The sequence below is a fragment of the Phascolarctos cinereus genome, unplaced genomic scaffold (assembly GCF_003287225.1).
Source record: "Phascolarctos cinereus isolate Bilbo 61053 unplaced genomic scaffold, phaCin_HiC Scaffold_4;HRSCAF=312, whole genome shotgun sequence".
NCBI lineage: Eukaryota > Metazoa > Chordata > Mammalia > Diprotodontia > Phascolarctidae > Phascolarctos > Phascolarctos cinereus.
In genome coordinates this window covers 131724081-131740926 of record NW_027555847.1, presented here as the reverse complement: position 1 = coordinate 131740926, position 16846 = coordinate 131724081, and the positions used below count along the sequence as shown (strand labels likewise).

General features: G+C 39.6%; 1 protein-coding gene across 1 annotated transcript in view; it reads left to right on the top strand.

Annotated features, from left to right (window-relative positions):
* Positions 1-2323: 2323 nt before the first annotated feature.
* Positions 2324-16846, top strand: part of SSTR5 (somatostatin receptor 5) — a 29753-nt gene continuing 15230 nt past the window's right edge. The window contains exons 1-2 of the mRNA XM_078152595.1: positions 2324-2885; positions 9887-9949. The gene's annotated coding sequence lies outside the window, so the exon portion shown is untranslated. The remainder of the gene's footprint in view (positions 2886-9886; positions 9950-16846) is intronic.

Genomic DNA, 16846 nt, shown 5'->3' with positions numbered 1-16846 from the left:
GAAATTCTCTCTCTCTCCTTTCTTCTGGCCACAGATAGGCCAATTCTGAGCTCTGGAGGCCCAGTGGGGACCAACCAGAATGCCCTTCTCTCCACTAGGCTGCCCCATAGGCTCATGGCTGCCCAGGAAATCCTGTGTTTGGTATGGGGTGTGTCTTCTTTCCTTTGGCACGGGGCCTTGTGAGACTTTAAAATGGTGGAGAAACAGAGATTCTTGGTGGAAATCTGCACCAAAGTTTGCCTGCAGCTGAACCTAGGGCACTGATATAGCGCTGGGGAATGTGCCTGCATGACCTAGCCAGCAGAACATCCAGTAGCCCAGATATTGTGTTCCACAGGAAGGAAGTGGCTCATTTGGTGGCCAGGACATATTTGGAAGTGAACTTGGTGAGGTGACTGCTTTGTAGCAACCACTTTAAGTTTGAGCTCACTCAACTCAGGGACTGATGTAATCGAAACTGGTGAGTGTACTACCAGTTCAGGAGATGCTTTTGTACTTATGTTCTTGCTTCATCTTCTCAGTAAATGTCACTTTGTAAAAGCTGGTTGATGCTAATTGGTTAAACTAACAGTTGGGCTAACCAATGATATTGACAATATTAAGGAAATATTAACTGCCACTGGTCATTTATATTTTTGGGGAACACAACAGAACAGCATTAAAATATCTCCCCATCCCCTCAGGGATGAACTTTACTTACTATGAGGACCTGACCTGCCAGTGCAAGTGTGAATTGGGATAAGGACCCTGAGAGTTTATGTAGGTTACATGTAAAGTGAAGAGGCTATGCTAAATGGCCTCTAAATCTGCTAAATGGCCTTTAAATCTATAACCCTAAGATGTAATGAATGAATGAGATGATGCTTTAACCACAGGTTTTTTCCTGACTTTATTAAATGCAGGATTGAGTTTTCCCCAAGCCCACTTGAGAAGAGAAGGATTTAAGGGAGAAATAAAACTGACATATAGAACCGAACCCTTCCTTGGGCAGGAGTCAAGGGGACAGGGAGCAACATTTTAGCCAGTAGTCTCAGTAGAGCAGAAGCACTTAAGACATTAGGGAGAAATATATGGCAGTTTTCCACTTTACATTCTTTTCTCCTCCCAGGGCCTCAAGGACATGTGTTTTAGGCTTAGATGTCTATATTGGAGTTTGTGTTTGGCATTTGAGGCTCTTTATAACCTGGTCCCTTCATCCATTTCCAGTATTGTTATACTTTGCTTTCCTGCATGAACAAACCAGTTCCATTAGTCTTCTTGCTGTGATACACGTGATACTCCATCCCTTTCTCTCTGTGTTTGTCCTTCATCCCTAGGATGCTCTGCCCCCTTCCCTCCTCCTCTAAGTTACTCTGACTTCCTTCAAGACTCAGCTCAAATCCCACTTTCTGCAGGAGACCTTTCCTAGTACACCCAGCTGCTAATATCTTCCCCTCTTAGGTGCCTTCTAACCACTTTGCATTTCTCTTGTATGTACCTAGTTATTTACATGTCTCTCTCACTAGAATGTAAGCTCCCCTAAGGCAGGGGCTATTTGTATCTTTCTTTGTTTCCACAGGCTTAACATTGCGTTTGGCATATAGTACGAGATTATTTAATTTAATTGGCTTAAGAAATACTTGTGGACTAACTGCATGCATACACCTGCAAATATGAGTACGTCAACATGAATGTGTTGGTGTGAGGTGTGTTTGTGAATGCGCCTCATTGAATCTGTATCTGTATCTGTCTAAGAGAATGTGTCTGTGTGCACCTGTAAGTGTGTGTTCAAAATGGTGTTCATCTATGAGTGTGTGAGAGCACATGTGTGTGTATAAGGGTCTCAGTTACAGGTTGTAGTCAGCCTCTTCTTTGTAGCCACCACCTTCACCACTGAGACACCACTAGGGAGAGCATCTGTATGTCTGAGTCTGGGAGTGGGTGCTTATGAGTATGTGTAAACATTTGTCCAAGCTGGTGTTTGAATTGAAAAACTACTCCAGGGTACATAGATGTGCCTGGAAATCTGGGCCTGTGTTGATGTTATGATGGTGGCATGTGTGAAAGTGTGTCCACATCACACCATTAGCCTAACATTACATGCCTGTTAGGGATTGCCTTGTACCCTTAGGCTTCCATACAGAGCCAGAACAAGGTTCAGCCAACTCAACAAACTCCCTTAGGCAGCTCTGCAGGCATATACAGTTCCCTGTAGGGAACCCAGCCTGCGTGTGAGTGTGTGTGTGGTGTGTGTGTGTGTGTGTGTGTGCTCGTAGGCATACACACATAGGCATACATACCTGCCCGGGTGTGGAGAGCAGCAAGCAGGTGGAGGCGCAACAGGAGGTTGCCTTGATTTGAGTAATGCAGGATAGCGCCCTGGCCAGTGGAGGTGGTGGGTGGTGGGAAGGGGAGGTTCCGGAGTTGCTCCCAGGGCCCACCCTCAGCCACCAGAGCCACAGTCCATCAGTCCATTCTAATTCCCCCCACCCCCTTCCCAAAGCCAGCGCTGCAGCGCACACGCCACTAGGAGCCACGCTTCCTGAAAAGGAGCTGCCTTAGCTCCCTCCCCCAGTCTCTTCCCCCCCCCTTCTTTTTTGTTCTCCCCCTGTACCCTCCTTCTCTCCCAACACATCGCTATAAACCGAGAGGACCGAGAGTCTCCAGAACAGAGCTCAGCTAGCCCAAGTCTACAGCTGCGAGGGGGCGCGCCAGCCTCGACACCTAGCCATCTGCCTGCGGACCCAGGAATCCTGGAGCCTGCAGAGCTCTGGAGCACCCAGTCCAGCCCAGGAGCCCCTAGAGCACCATTTCCTCGGGGACAAGACTGGCCCGCAAGTTCAGGCAAGTGCGTCGGATCTTTGCTGACTGCCTGATCCTCTCGTCAGTCATTCTCTCTTCCTAAGGTGATCTATTTGCTTTTCAGTCCCTTTGCATCCCTCACCCACGTTCCTCCCGGGTCCCTTTAGGTTTCTTTAGATATCCTTCTGCCCCCGCTTCTCCTATTACCATTCTGCCTGCTTCCTACAGCCCTCTTTGCCTCCCTGGATTCCTTTTCCTTCTTTCCTATTTTCTTTCTTCCTCCTATTTTCACTTCCTTTTTTTTTTCTTCTCTATTTCTATTCTCTTTTCGGTGTTTTATTAGCCTGGCTCCTGGCCAAGCCCTTCTGTCTCTGTGTTTTCTGGGGCGGGAGGGGGGACACACAAAGCTCAGGGTTTGAAGCCTAGTTCCCAGAGGTGTGACAGCCTGCTCACCCCAGCCATCTCCATCCCCCAGTATCAGGAGACATCTCAGGTGTATAGGGAGTCCACCTGAACTTTTTTGGAAGTAGGAGAAATATTGATTGTGTAACACTCTGGAAGGTCAAGCTAAGGGTGTTGGAAGGAGAACGTGCTTTTCCTTCTCCGGCTCCACTCCGCAACACCTCCCACCCCTCCTCAATACCCCCATCTTCCTGAGCCTTTTACCGTGTGGAGCAGGTGGTTTTAAAGGACACCAAACCAAACAGGTGGGAGTAATTTTGGGGGCCGGTGTTGGAAGTGATTGCAATTCCGATGAGAGGGGAGTTTTCTAGGAGAGGGGACCGGCGTGAGGCCAGCAGCAGAACGGAAGAGGAAAGAGGATTTGTGTGCGGGTTTCCATAGGAGTACAAAGTTAAAGGGTGGGGAGAGAGGGGGGAGCAAAGGGAGGGGGAGTGCTGGGGGCTCTAGCTTGAGATCTTGCTGCTGAAATCTCTTTTCCTGAATTTGATTCATCTTCATCTCCCTGAGACCTGCTCCTGCCTGTGAATGGTGATAAGCTAGTCAGCTAGCAGGAAGGCTGAAGTAATTCTGAGTTGGAGGCAGACTGGTAGAGGTTATGAACTTGCACAGGAGTCTATAATTCTATGGGGACACATAAAGATGGTGCAGCAGATGGGTGGGAAGGTCTGAGGACCAGAGTTCAAATGCTACTTACTGCTACTTACTGGCTGGGTGACTTTGGACAAGTCCTTTTTTTCTGAGCCTCCTCAGTTTCTTCATCTGTAAAATGAGAAGTAGAAGAGGTTGGACTAGAAGATCTTAAAGGTCCCTTAAATCCTGTGAAAAGAGATTATATATGTATGCTATGGATTAATGGCAGAACACAAAATATTCCATTTTATACTACACCTGTTTGAATGTGTTTGTTGCATGCTTCTGTTGGCTCTATGAAAGCACAGGCCAGCCCTCCTTTCTCCTTCCTTTCTACCCCTACCTGCCCACACCCCCACAGTAGGCACTTAATAAGGGTTTGGCAAGCTGACTTGAAAATGAGTTTCACTTCCAACTCATTGCATATTAGCTAGAGAACCAGTATAGGTTTAAAGGTGAGACTTTGATAGCATAGCATAGGACAGCCATGATGGAGAATACGTTTCAGAGACTGTTTCTTTTTTATAGAAAATGCCACCAAAGACAGTAAGAGAGGAGGAAGGGAATTTCCCAAGGCCCCCAGATGAGCACTATACTAGAAATCAGGTCTCCTGATCGCCACTCCAGTGCTATTTCTACTATAATATGCTATATTCCTTTTCCTTTCTTCTATCTCCTCTCACTTTTTCTTTTTCCCTCTCCTCCTTCTAACTTTCTCTTCCCCCTCCTCCTTCTCTCTTTACTCTGTCCTCCTTTGCCTTACCCTCCTCTACTTTTTTTCTCTCACCTTTTTCTCTCTTTTGAGTACTTTACTCTCTCTTTCACTCCTCTTCTTTTCTCCTTCTCTCATCCCTTCTTCTCTCCAGGTCCTTCTTTCTTTTTGCTTCCTTCCCTCTGTCACCTTTCCATCCCTTTTCCTTCCTCACCTCATCCCTTTTCCATCTCTTCTTTTTTTGCCCCCTCCTTTTCTCTTTCCTATTCTTTTCACTCTTTCTTCATTTCCCCCCTCTTCTCTCCCACCCTTCTCTATCCATCTTCTACCCTCCTGATACAACCCCTGAACTTTTTTTTTCTTTTGGTAAGGCAATTGAGGTTAAGTGACTTGCCCAGAGTCACACAGCTAGGGAGTGTTGTGTGTCTGAGGCTGGATTTGAACTCAGGTCCTCCTGACTTCAGGGCTGGTGCTCTATGCACTGTGCCACCTAGCTGCCCCAAATCCCCTGACTTTTCTAATCCTGACCTTTCCTTATCTCCTCTCTTTCTGCTCTTCTCACTTGGAAGCCCATCTGTATCTTGCCAGTGGTCTCTGCTAGTTGATTTGTTTGTTGATTTACCCTCTTGTTTGGGGGCTTAAAGCACACATTATTTTGCATTACTATGCCCTTTCTATGTAAACTCTCTTAGGACAGGGACAAGGATGGTGTCCTAGATCTCTTTGGTGCACCCCACAGGGTTCAGTAGTGCTCATGTGGTGAGCACTTGCTGCTTGCCCACACACTAAATAATCTCCTACTGCTGGAACCTGCCTATGATAGAAACATTGCTCTGGGGTGGTCCCCTTCTAGTGTTCATTGGTGAGGCTGGCATTTGGGTGTTTGTTTGGCAGTTCAGAATTCTTAGCATAGATTGATTTTTACCTGACTAGCATTTCTGATTTGGACCTCTCTGCAATGCCAGAGGTGCATCTATTAGACTGCTGAGGAAAGATGTAATTGTGAAGAATGATTATCATTATCTTTGCCATGAATTTCCAGGAAAGCAGTGTTAAAGCTTTCTTACCATATATGTTTAGACTCTATTGTCTTTATTTTTATTTTTTCCCCAATTTTTAAACATTTTTACTTAAAGTTTTGAGTTCCAAATTCCATCCCTCCTTCCTTTCCCTTCCTCCGCCCCAGAGAGTAAGCACTCAGATATAGGTTATACATGTGCAGTTACGTAAAATATTTCCATATTAGTCATTTTGTAGAAGATGACTTGAATAAAAGAAAAAAATGAAAGTGAAAAATAGCATGCTTTAGTTTGTATTCAATCAATATCAGTTCTTTCTCTGAAGGTGGATAGTATGCTTCATCATGAGTCCTTTGGGATTGTCTTAGATCATTGTATTGCTGAAAATAGCTAAGTCATTGACAATTCTTCAATATTGCTGTTACTGTGTATAATGTTCTCCTGGTTCTGTTCACTTCACTACATATCAGTTCATGTAAGTCCAGATTTATCTGAAATCATCTTGTTTGTCATTTCTTATAGCACAATAACATTCCGTTACAATCATATATCACCGCTTGTTTACCCATTCCCCAATTGACAGGCATCCCTTTAATTTCCAGTTTTTAGACACCACAAAAAAAGCAGCTATAAATATTTTTGTACAAATAGGTCCTTTTCCCCTTTTTTGGATGTCTTTGGGATATAAATCTAGCAGTAGTATTGTTAGATCAAAGGGTTTGCACAATTTTATAGTCCTTTGGGCATAGTTCCAAATTGCTCTCCAGAATGGTTGGATCAGTTTACAACTCCACCAACAGTGCACACATCCCCTCCAACCTCCATCATTTCCCTTTTTTGTCATATTAGTCACTCTGACAGGTATGAGGTGGTATCTCAGAATTGTCCTAATTTGTATTTCTCTGATCAATAGTGATTTAGAGCATTTTTTCATATATAACTTTTCGTACATAACTTTGGTTCCTTCTTCTGAAAACTGCCTGTTCATATCCTTTGACTATCAATTGGGAAATGACTTGTATTTTTATAAATTTGATTCAGTTCTCTATATATTTGAGAAATGAGGTCTCTGTCATATACTTGTTGAAATTTTTTTTACCAGTTTTCTACTTTCCTTATAATTTTAATTTTATTTATTTTGTTTGTGCAAAAATTTTAATTTTATATAATCAAAATGATCTATTTTACATTTTATAATGCTCTCTATATCTTCTTTGGTCCTAATTCTTCCCTTATCCACAAATTTGACAGATAAACTATTGCATGCTCTCTTAAATTGCTTGTGGTATACTCTTTATGTGTAAATCATATACTTATTTTGACCTTATCTTGGTATATAATGTGAATGTTGGTCTATACCAGGGGTGGGGAACTTGTGGCCTCAAGGCTTCTAAGTTTTCAAGTGCAGCCCTTTGACTAAATCCAAACTTCACAGAACAAATCCTTTTATTAATGTTCGAGGCTGCAGGTTCCCCACCCTGGTCTACACCTAGGTTGTGCCATTTTTCCAGTTTTCCTAGCAGTTTTTGTTAAATAATAAGTTTTTGTTCCAAAAGCTTGAATCTTTGGGTTTATCACTTACTATAATGGTCATTTACTATAATGTAATTTGTAGCTAATCTATTCTACTGATCCACCACTGTATTTCTTAGCCAATACTAGAGTCTTTAGATAATTAACACTTTATAATACAATTTGAGATCTGGTGTGGCTAGATCACTTATTTTCACATTTCTTTTCATTGATTCCTTTGATATCCTGGAGCTTTTGTTCTTCCAGATGAATTTTGTTGTTACTTTTTTGAGCTCTATAAAATAATTTCTGATAGTTTGATTGGTATGCCATGGAATAGATTAATTTAGGTAGAAATGTCATTTTTATTATATTGGCTCAGCCTATCCATGAGCAATTAACATTTTCCCAATTGTTTAAATGACTTTTTGTGTGAAAAGTATTTTATAGTTGTGTTCATATAGTTCCTGGGTTTGTCTTGGCAGATGGACTCCCAAGTATTTTATTTTGTCTACAGTTATTTTAAATGGAATTTCTCTTTCTATGTCTCGCTGCTGGATTTTGTTAGTAATATACAGAAATGCTGATGATTTGTGTGGGGTTTTTTGTATCTTGCAACTTTGCTAAAGTTGTTTATTATTTCAAGTGCTTTTTCAGTTGATTCTCTAGGATTTTCTAAGTATATCATCATATCATCTGCAAAGAAAGATAATTTTTTTTCTCATTGCCTATTCTGATTCCTCTAATTTCTTTTTCTTCTGATATTGCTATAGCTAACATTTCTAGTACAATATTAAATAATAGAGGTGATAATGAGCATCCTTGTTTCACCCCTGATTGGACTGGGAAAGCTCCTAGCTTATCCCCATTACAGATAATGCTTGCTGTTAGTTTTAGATAAATATTACTTATCATTTTAAGGTAAACTCCATTTATTCCTATGCTCTCTGGTGTTTTTAATAGGAATAGGTGCTGTATTTTGTCAAAAGCTTTTTCTGCGTTATTGAGATAATCATATGATTTCTGTTGGTTTTGTTATTAATATGGTCAATTATGCTGATAGTTTTCCTAACATTGAACCAACCCTGCATTCCTGGTATAAATCCCACCTGGTCATAGTGTTTTATCCTTGTGATATATTGCTGTAATCTCTTTTCTAGTATTTTATTTAAAAATTTTACATCAATATACATTAGGTAAATTAGTCTATAATTTTCTTTCTCTGTTTTGACTCTTCCTGGTTTGGGTATAAGTACCATATTTGTGTCATAAAAGGAATTTGGTAGGACTCCTTCTTTGCCAATTTTTTCCACATAGTTTCTATAGTATTGGGATTAATTGTTCTTTAAAGGTTTGGTAGAATTCGCTTGTGAAGGGCAGCTGGGTGGCACAGTAGAAAGAGCACTGGCCCTGAAGTCAGGATGACCTGAGTTCAAATCCAGCCTCAGACTAAACACTTGACACTTACTAGCTGTGTGACCCTGGGCAAATCACTTAACCCCAATTGCCTAAAAATTAAAAAAAAAAAAAGAATTCACTTGTGAATCCATCTGGTCCCAAGGATTTTTTTCTTAGGAAGTTCATTGATGGCTTATTCAATTTCTTTTTCTAACATTGAGTTATTTAAGTATTTTGTTTCTTCTTCTCTTAATCTGGATAACTTATAGTTTTGTAGATATCTATTTCATTTAGATTGTCAAATTTATTGGCATATAATTGGGCAAAATAGCTCCTAACAATTGTCTTATTTCCTCTTCATTGGTGGTGAGTTCACCTCTTTCATTTTTGATACTAGTAATTTGGTTTTCTTCTTTCCTTTTTTTTTTTTTACAAAAATGAAATTAACCAATGGCTTATCTATTTTATTGGTTTTCTCATAAAACCAGATTAAAGTTTTATTTATTAGTTGAATGGTCTCCTTTCAATTTTATTAATCTCTCCTTTGATTTTCAAGACTTTCAATTTGGTACTTAATTAGGGATTTTTAATTTGTTCTTTTTCTGGTTTTGTGTTTTAATTCCATGCCTAATTTGTTGACCTGCCTTTTCTCTATTTTATTGATGTAAGCAATTAGAGATATAAATGTTCCCCTAAGTACTGCTTTGGCTGCATCCCATAATTTTTGGTATGTTGTCTCATTGTTGTCATTTTCTTTAATGAAATTATCAATTGTTTCTATGATTTGTTCTTTGGCTCACTTGTTTTTTAGGATTAAATTATTTAATTTTCAATTAATTTTAAATCTCTCTTTCCATTGTCCATTATTGAATGTAATTTTTATTGCATTATGATCTGAAAAGGATGCATTTACTATATCTGCTTTTCTGCATTCGGTTATAAGAATTTTATGTTCTAATAAATGGTCATTTTTTTGTGTAGGTGCCATGTCCTGTGGAGAAAAGGGTAGATTCCTTTCTATTCCTATTCAGTTTTCTCCAGAGATCTATCATATCTAACTTTTCCAGATTTTATTCACCTCCTTAACTTCTTTCTTTTTTATTTTTTGGTTAGACTTATCTAGTTCTGAGAGAGGAAAGTTTAGATCCTCCACTAGTATAATTTTATTATCTATTTCCTCCTGTAACTCATTCAACTACTCCTTCAAAAATTTAGATGCTATGCCATTTGGTACATAAGTATTGATGTTACTTCACTGTCTATCGTACATTTCAGAAAGATAGAATTTCCTTTTTATCTCTTTTGATTAGATCTACTTTTACTTTTGCTTTGTCTGAGATTGTGATTGCTACCCTTGCTTTCTTTGCTTTAGCTGAAACATATCACCTTCCTGATGCCATGATCCTTTTCAAGAATGAAGGACAAACAACAACCTGTGAGTAATATAGACTCCCCCACTGGGGACCCAACTGGCCAATTCCAGTTGGGCAATGAAGCTTCTCCCTTCCTTCTTCCTTTCCTTTCCTTTCCTTTCCTTCCCTTCCCTTTCCTTTCCTTTCCTTTCCTTTCCTTTCCTTTCCTTTCCTTCCCTTCCCTTCCCTTCCCTTCCCTTCCCTTCCCTTCCCTTCCCTTCCCTTCCCTTCCTTCCCTTCCCTTCCCTTCCCTTCCTTCCCTTCCCTTCCCTTCCCTTCCTTCCCTTCCCTTCCCTTCCCTTCCCTTCCCTTCCCTTCCCTTCCCTTCCCTTCCCTTCCTTTCCTTTCCTTTCCTTTTTCCTTTCCTTTTTCCTTTCCTTTCCTTTTTCCTTTCCTTTCCTTTTCCTCTCTTCTCTTCTTCTGTCCTCTCCTCTCTTCTTTCCTTTCCTTTCCTCCTTCCTCTCCAATCTGTCCACATAGAGTATTACACCCTTGCCTGCAGGTGCTTGTTCCAAAGGAATATAAAAATTTTGATCTTTGAAACCTCAAAAGATACCTCAGAGTATATAGGCTAGATTTCTTTCTTAAGGACCAAGCTCTCATTGATTGGCCAACAATAAGTCTTAGCTCCAGTTCTACTCAGGGGTTATTGTTTGGGCCCTGCTGGTTCAGAATGAATGTAAATAGTAATTGTTTCTGTTTTGGCCAGAAACCCTGAGGGTTTTCCCCTCCCAGATTGATTTTTTTTTTGACTAGGTACAAGACACCATTCTTTGTCTCCTTTCTTACTTAGCCTTAATCACTGAATGAGTGTTGCCTCAGTCAAAATGAGACCTGGGAAAGACAGCTTAAAAAGGCCAAGGTCTCTCAGTACATCCAGGGCCATCTCTAGTTGTCCTATTTATATCTTGCCACTGGACCCAGATGGCTCCAGAGGAAAAAGTGAGGCTAGTGACTTTGTACAGCCCTCCTTCACTTAAATCCAATTCACTTGCAAGTCATGGCATCACCTTCGTGATGCCATGGTCCTCTTTGAGAATGAAGGACAAAAAACAACAACAGCAATGGCAACAAATTAAAGCATAATAGATTCTGCTCCAGCCTCTTACCTTCACCCTGTGTGTATCTCTCTGCTTCAAATGTGTTTCTTGTAAACAACATGTTGCAGTGTTCTGGTTTTTAATCCATTCTGCTAGCTGCTTGTATTTTATGGGTGAATTCATCCCATTCACATTTATAGCTATGATAACTAACTGTGTATTTCCCTCCATGCTATTTTTCACTTGGTTATCCCCTCCTCTATCTCTTACCCTTCCATCCTTTCCATTCTCACAAGTGTTTTACTTCTGATCATCACCTTCCCCAATATACCCTCCCTTTTATCAGTCTTCCTTTCCCTTTCCCCTTCTATTATTCTTATCACTTTTTACTTCTTTATAGGATAAGATAGATTTCTATATCCAACTGAATATTTATGTTAATCCCTCTTTGAGCCAATGTTTATGTGAGTAAGGTTTAAGTTTTGCCCATCACTCCTCACCTATTCCTCCCTTCCATTATAATAGCTTTTTCATGCCTCTTTTATGTGGGATAATTTGTCCCATTCAATCTCCCCCCCTCCTTTTTCTTCCAGTGCGTTTTCTTTCTCACCACTTTATTTTTTGGGGGCATCATATCATCAAACTCACCTTATATCTATATCCTCTGTCTACACATACTCCTAATTGCTCTTATAGTAACAAAGTTGTTAAGAGTCACAAATATTTTCTTGTAGTATAGAAATATAAATAGTGTAACCTTATTGAATTTCTTTTATTTTCTCTTTCTTGTTTCTTTTTTGCCTTTTTATGTTTCCCTTGAGTCTTGTATTCAGAGGTTAAATTTTTTATTCAGCTCTGTTCTTTTAATTAGAAATGCCTGAAAGTCACTATTTTGTTAAATGTCCATTAACATGGAAGCAACAAAATCCTGTGTAATCCTGACTGTAGCTCCACAATATTTGAATTGTTTCTTATTGGCTGCTTGCAATACTTTTTCCTTGATCTGTGAGCTCTGGAATTTTGCTACGATGTTTCTAGGAGTTTTCATTTTGGGATCTCTTTCAGGCAGTGATCAGTGGATTCTTTCAATTTCTATTTTGCTCTCTGGTTCTAATATTTCAAAGCAGTTTTCTTTGATAATTTCCTGAAAGATATTGTCCAGATTTTTTTTGATTATGGCTTTCAGGTGGTCCAATAATTCCTATATTATCTCTGCTGGATCAATTTTCTAAGTCAGTTGTTTTTCCAATGGGAAATTTTATATTTTCTTCTATTTTTAAACTTTTATAAATTTAGTTTTTATCATATCTTGATGTCACATAGCATCATTAGTTTCCACTTGTTCAACTCTAATTTTTAAGGAATTATTTTCTTCAGTGAGCTTTTGTACTTCCTTTTCTATCTGGCCAAAACTCCTAGGAACATCATAGCCAAATTCCAGAGCTCATAGATCAGGGAAAATGCTCTTCCTACTTTTAAATTCAATGTTTATGATACTGGTATGTCATTAGTAATAATCATAATCTTAATAACTCATGAGAGGTAGTGCATGGCTCAGCCTTGGAATTAGGAAAGCCTGGGTATAATGTTTACCCCTGACAAAAACAATTATGTGACTATGGACAAGCTACTTGTGGACTCTAAGATTTCCAGTTGGAAGGGACCTTAGAGGTCATCTAGTTCAAACCTTATTTTGTAGATGAGCACACTGAGGCTGAGAGATGTTCAATGCCTTGCCTAGGATCATACAGCTAGCTAGTGGGTCAGTATTTAAACCTAGGTTTCCTAACTCTAAATCCAGAACTCTTTCTACTACACCATCTTAATTTCTCAAGTCCCTACCTCCTTTCACTCCTACCTCTTTTGACTCTTTATAAACTATAGAGCAATTTCCATGGTATGTGTATATATGTGTGTGTGTGGATGTGTATCTATCCCTATCTATCTATCTATCTATCTATCTATCTATCTATCTATCTATCTATCTATCTATCTGTCTATCTGGAGTTTCCACACTGGGAGTACTACATAGCAAAAAATACAAACAACTCACATTTATACACTGATAAAAACATCTCATCAACAACCTGAAGGTAGGCAGGCAGTGCTATTTTCCGTAATTTACACATGAGAAAAAAGACTCTGTTAATAATATGCCTGGGCTATATATTATTTCTCAGGGGGCAGATAGGAAGGGATACTGCCAGCCCTCACTTATGAGCACACGGCTGTCATAAGGATGAATGGGGTGCTTAGAAAGCATGTTGAGCCTTGGGAGAAGGAGAAGGATAATTGTGAACCCCTAGCATCTGAGCTTAAACTTGGTTTGGACCTGGTGTGTGATAGAGTAGAAAGAAGACTGGATTTGGACTCAGTGGACCTAGGTTTAAATCCCTGTTCTGCTACTTACTGTCTGGATGGCATTGGGCAAGTAATTTCTGTGATCAGGTCCTCAATATCCTCATCCATAAAATGAGGAGGTTGGATTGGACTATTTTTAGGTTCCTTTTAGATCTAACATCTGTGATCTTGCAGTCCTTAGCCTCTATGGTCAATAAAACAGACCAGACCTTGCTGAATTGGCTCTAAGGACTCCCTTGAAAATTGTATTCCTTCCCAGTGGTCTCTAAGTTGAGTGGGAAGGAGGAGAGAAGAATAGAAGGGGAGGGGAGGGAAGAAGAGAGGAAAAGAAAAGAAAGGAAGGAGAGGAGAGACAAAGATAGATATCACTCTGTAAGAAGAAACAAGTCAAACAGATGGGCAGGCAGCTGAGAAAGACAGAGGGAATTTTTGTATTACGAGTGAGAGAGATGTTAACTAAGGAGATAGCCTAGGGAGATAGGATGGATCTAAGGGCACCAACTTCAGCACTAGTTGAATAAATGATGAGAGGGAGAAAATTTTGCTCTCACTGTAGCTTTGTGCTTACACTAAGTGGTCTTGTTTGTTGAATGAATAAAAGAGATGATGAAACTTGAGCTGGATTTGTAAGAGAGAAAAGATATTTTCTGAGTCCCAATTTACTGTTCAGTCTCTCAGTTCATCAAATACAAAAATCAGTTGCACAAACACATGCAAATATGGTGCTCAGTGCTTCAGCACAAAGGAAAGTATATGAGACACCCTCACTGCCCTTAGGGAGCTCATGACTTGATGAGATAGGCAGGACACACATGATGAATAGAAGGATCTGGAGTATGGGGACTTGAGTTTAAATTCTAGATCTATAACTTAATACTTGTATAACAATGGTGAAGAAAATTCCTTTCTCCTCTCTGTGTTTTAGTTTCCTCACTTGTAAAATAAAAGGATTAGAGAAGATGATGTTCAAGGTACCTTTTAGGTTCAAATTTCATGGCCCTATGAATTAACCATATAGGACAGAGTTGTTAAATGAATGGGTGGATAGTACTGATGGAGGTATGTGGAGGGAAAGACTGTTCAGGTTTACAATGGGAGTAGAGAAAACTTTATAAGCAAGATAAAATTAGGCCTGGGCCTTTGAGGATAGATAGTTGGAAAAGAGAGGAGAGGGAAGAAATTCCAATTCAGGTACAAAGAACAGTGTGAATAAAGGTATAGATGCTGGAAACATATGCTTTGGCAAAAATTGACAGAGACCAGGTTGGATGGCACAGAGGATTTGTCTTGGAGGACAATAGGAAATAAGATTGTGAAATTAGAGTGGCACCAGTGTGTTTTGGATCTTGGATACCAGGCTGGAGGGGTTTGGACTTGATCATATAAGCAATGGAAATCACTGCAGATTTCTGAGCAAAGCTTGGAACTGTACATTTTTCCTAAGGAAGGAACAGATAAACAGGCTATGAGGGATAAATTAGAGTGTAGAGGAAGGGCTAGCTAGAAGACCTATAAGGAAATAATTGCAATAGCCCAGACTGATCATAAAGGCAGGAATTGGGGTGGTGGCAGTAAGAATGGAGAGGAGAATTCAGATGCAAGGGATGTTGTGAAGGAAGAGCTAGCACAGCCTGGCGATTGGACGACTGGGAGGGGAGGAAGGAAAAATAAAAGGTAGAGTATTCCTGATGATTCAACTATTTTGAGCCTGAAGTGACAATATGGATAGTAGTTTGATAGACATTGGGAATTCTCAAAGGAAAGCTGGTAGAGGAAAAGCAAAGAATTTAATTTTGTGTATGTTGAGTACAGATTGCTGGCAGGGTTTACAGGTAGAGCTGTCCAGCAGAGAGTTGGTGTATGGAAGCAGAACTCAAGGCAGCGTGGGCGTTGTGAGGTATCTATCTATCTATCTATGTGTATGTATATATGTTTACATGTATATATATGCATGCACATCTATTTTTACATGTATATATGTGTATACACACACACACACACACACACACACACACACACACACACACACACACACACACACTGGATTAGGACCCAGAAGATCCCAATCGCAGTTCTACTACTTACTTATCTGTGGAACTTTGGACAAGTCACTTAAATCCTCTGAGCCTCAGTCTCCTCAAATGTAAAATGAGATATTTGATCTAGATGATCTCAGAGGTCTCTTCTATCTCTAAATCTATGATCCTATGATCACTGTCTGGCTTATCTAACCTAACTGCTGTGAGGAGCAATTTAATTAATATGTATAAAGCACTTTGTAATTATTGACTATGATATGGTACCACATAAATACTCTGGTATACTATACAGTATAGTATAATACAACAGAAACTATAGTATGATACAGTATTACATAAATACTCTAGATACAGTATACCAGATTCATCTTTCTTTCTTTCTTTTTAATTTTCAACATTCACTTTTATAAGATTTTGAGTTCTAAATTTCCTTCCCTCTTCCCTCCCCAAGAAGGCATGCAATCTAATATAGGCTATACATGCATGATCATATTAAACATATTTTCACATTAGTCATATTGTGAACAGATTCATCTTTCTGAGGCGTAAGTCTGGTTATGTAATTCTCTTGGTCAGAAACCTTCAATGGCTCCCTATTTACTACCAAATAAAAGTAAAATCCCTCATGCTAGCAGCTAAAGTTTTCCATGATCTGATTCCAACATGAGTTTCCAAATTCATCTCACACTACTCTTTATTGTCTCTAGAACATTCCAAAGCTTAGTGACTTTTCTTAGTAATTCTGAATTGTTTTCCAGAAGGATTGAACCTATTCCCAGTTCCACTATTAATGAATTAGCATGGTGTTACTTCTATTAGCTCCTGCAATTGCTGGAGGTGCTAATTTAATAAGTAGCACCCTGGTGAACTGAAAGAGTTAGCGATGAATAATTCCCACAATAGGGGATATGCATGTGTGTTTATATACGTATATACATATATGTGTGTATATGTATGTATGTGTGTGTGCATGTGCATGTGTGTGTGTGTGTGTGTGTGTGTGTGTGTGTGTGTGTGTGTGTGTATACAACTGTGAAGAACACTCAGGACCAGAAATGACCTCAAGGCACTGGGAAGGCAGACTAGAGGCCCACCATGGGAAAGAAGCAAACTTTTCTTGGAAATACATTCAGATATTGGCACATGGGTCCAAGCTCTGATTTCCTGTCCTTAATGATGATTCTGCCAAAAATCACCCTCCATTTTATCTACCCATTTCTCTACTATGCATGACAAGGAGCCTAGACTTCACTCTTTTCCTCTTCAAAGGAATGTTTATTTGTACAGGTTTTCTTCTCTGAGGATATTTCTCTCTTGTTTGTGGCAGAAAACTCACATATCTTAGATGTATGTTATTCACTATGTATTCTTTCTGAGTAGAGATGTTCCATAACCTTTCTTATCTACTTTTTTTTCATTCATTCATTCATTCATTCATGTGGATATGTATTAATTGCCTATTTCATACTTAGGAGTCAAC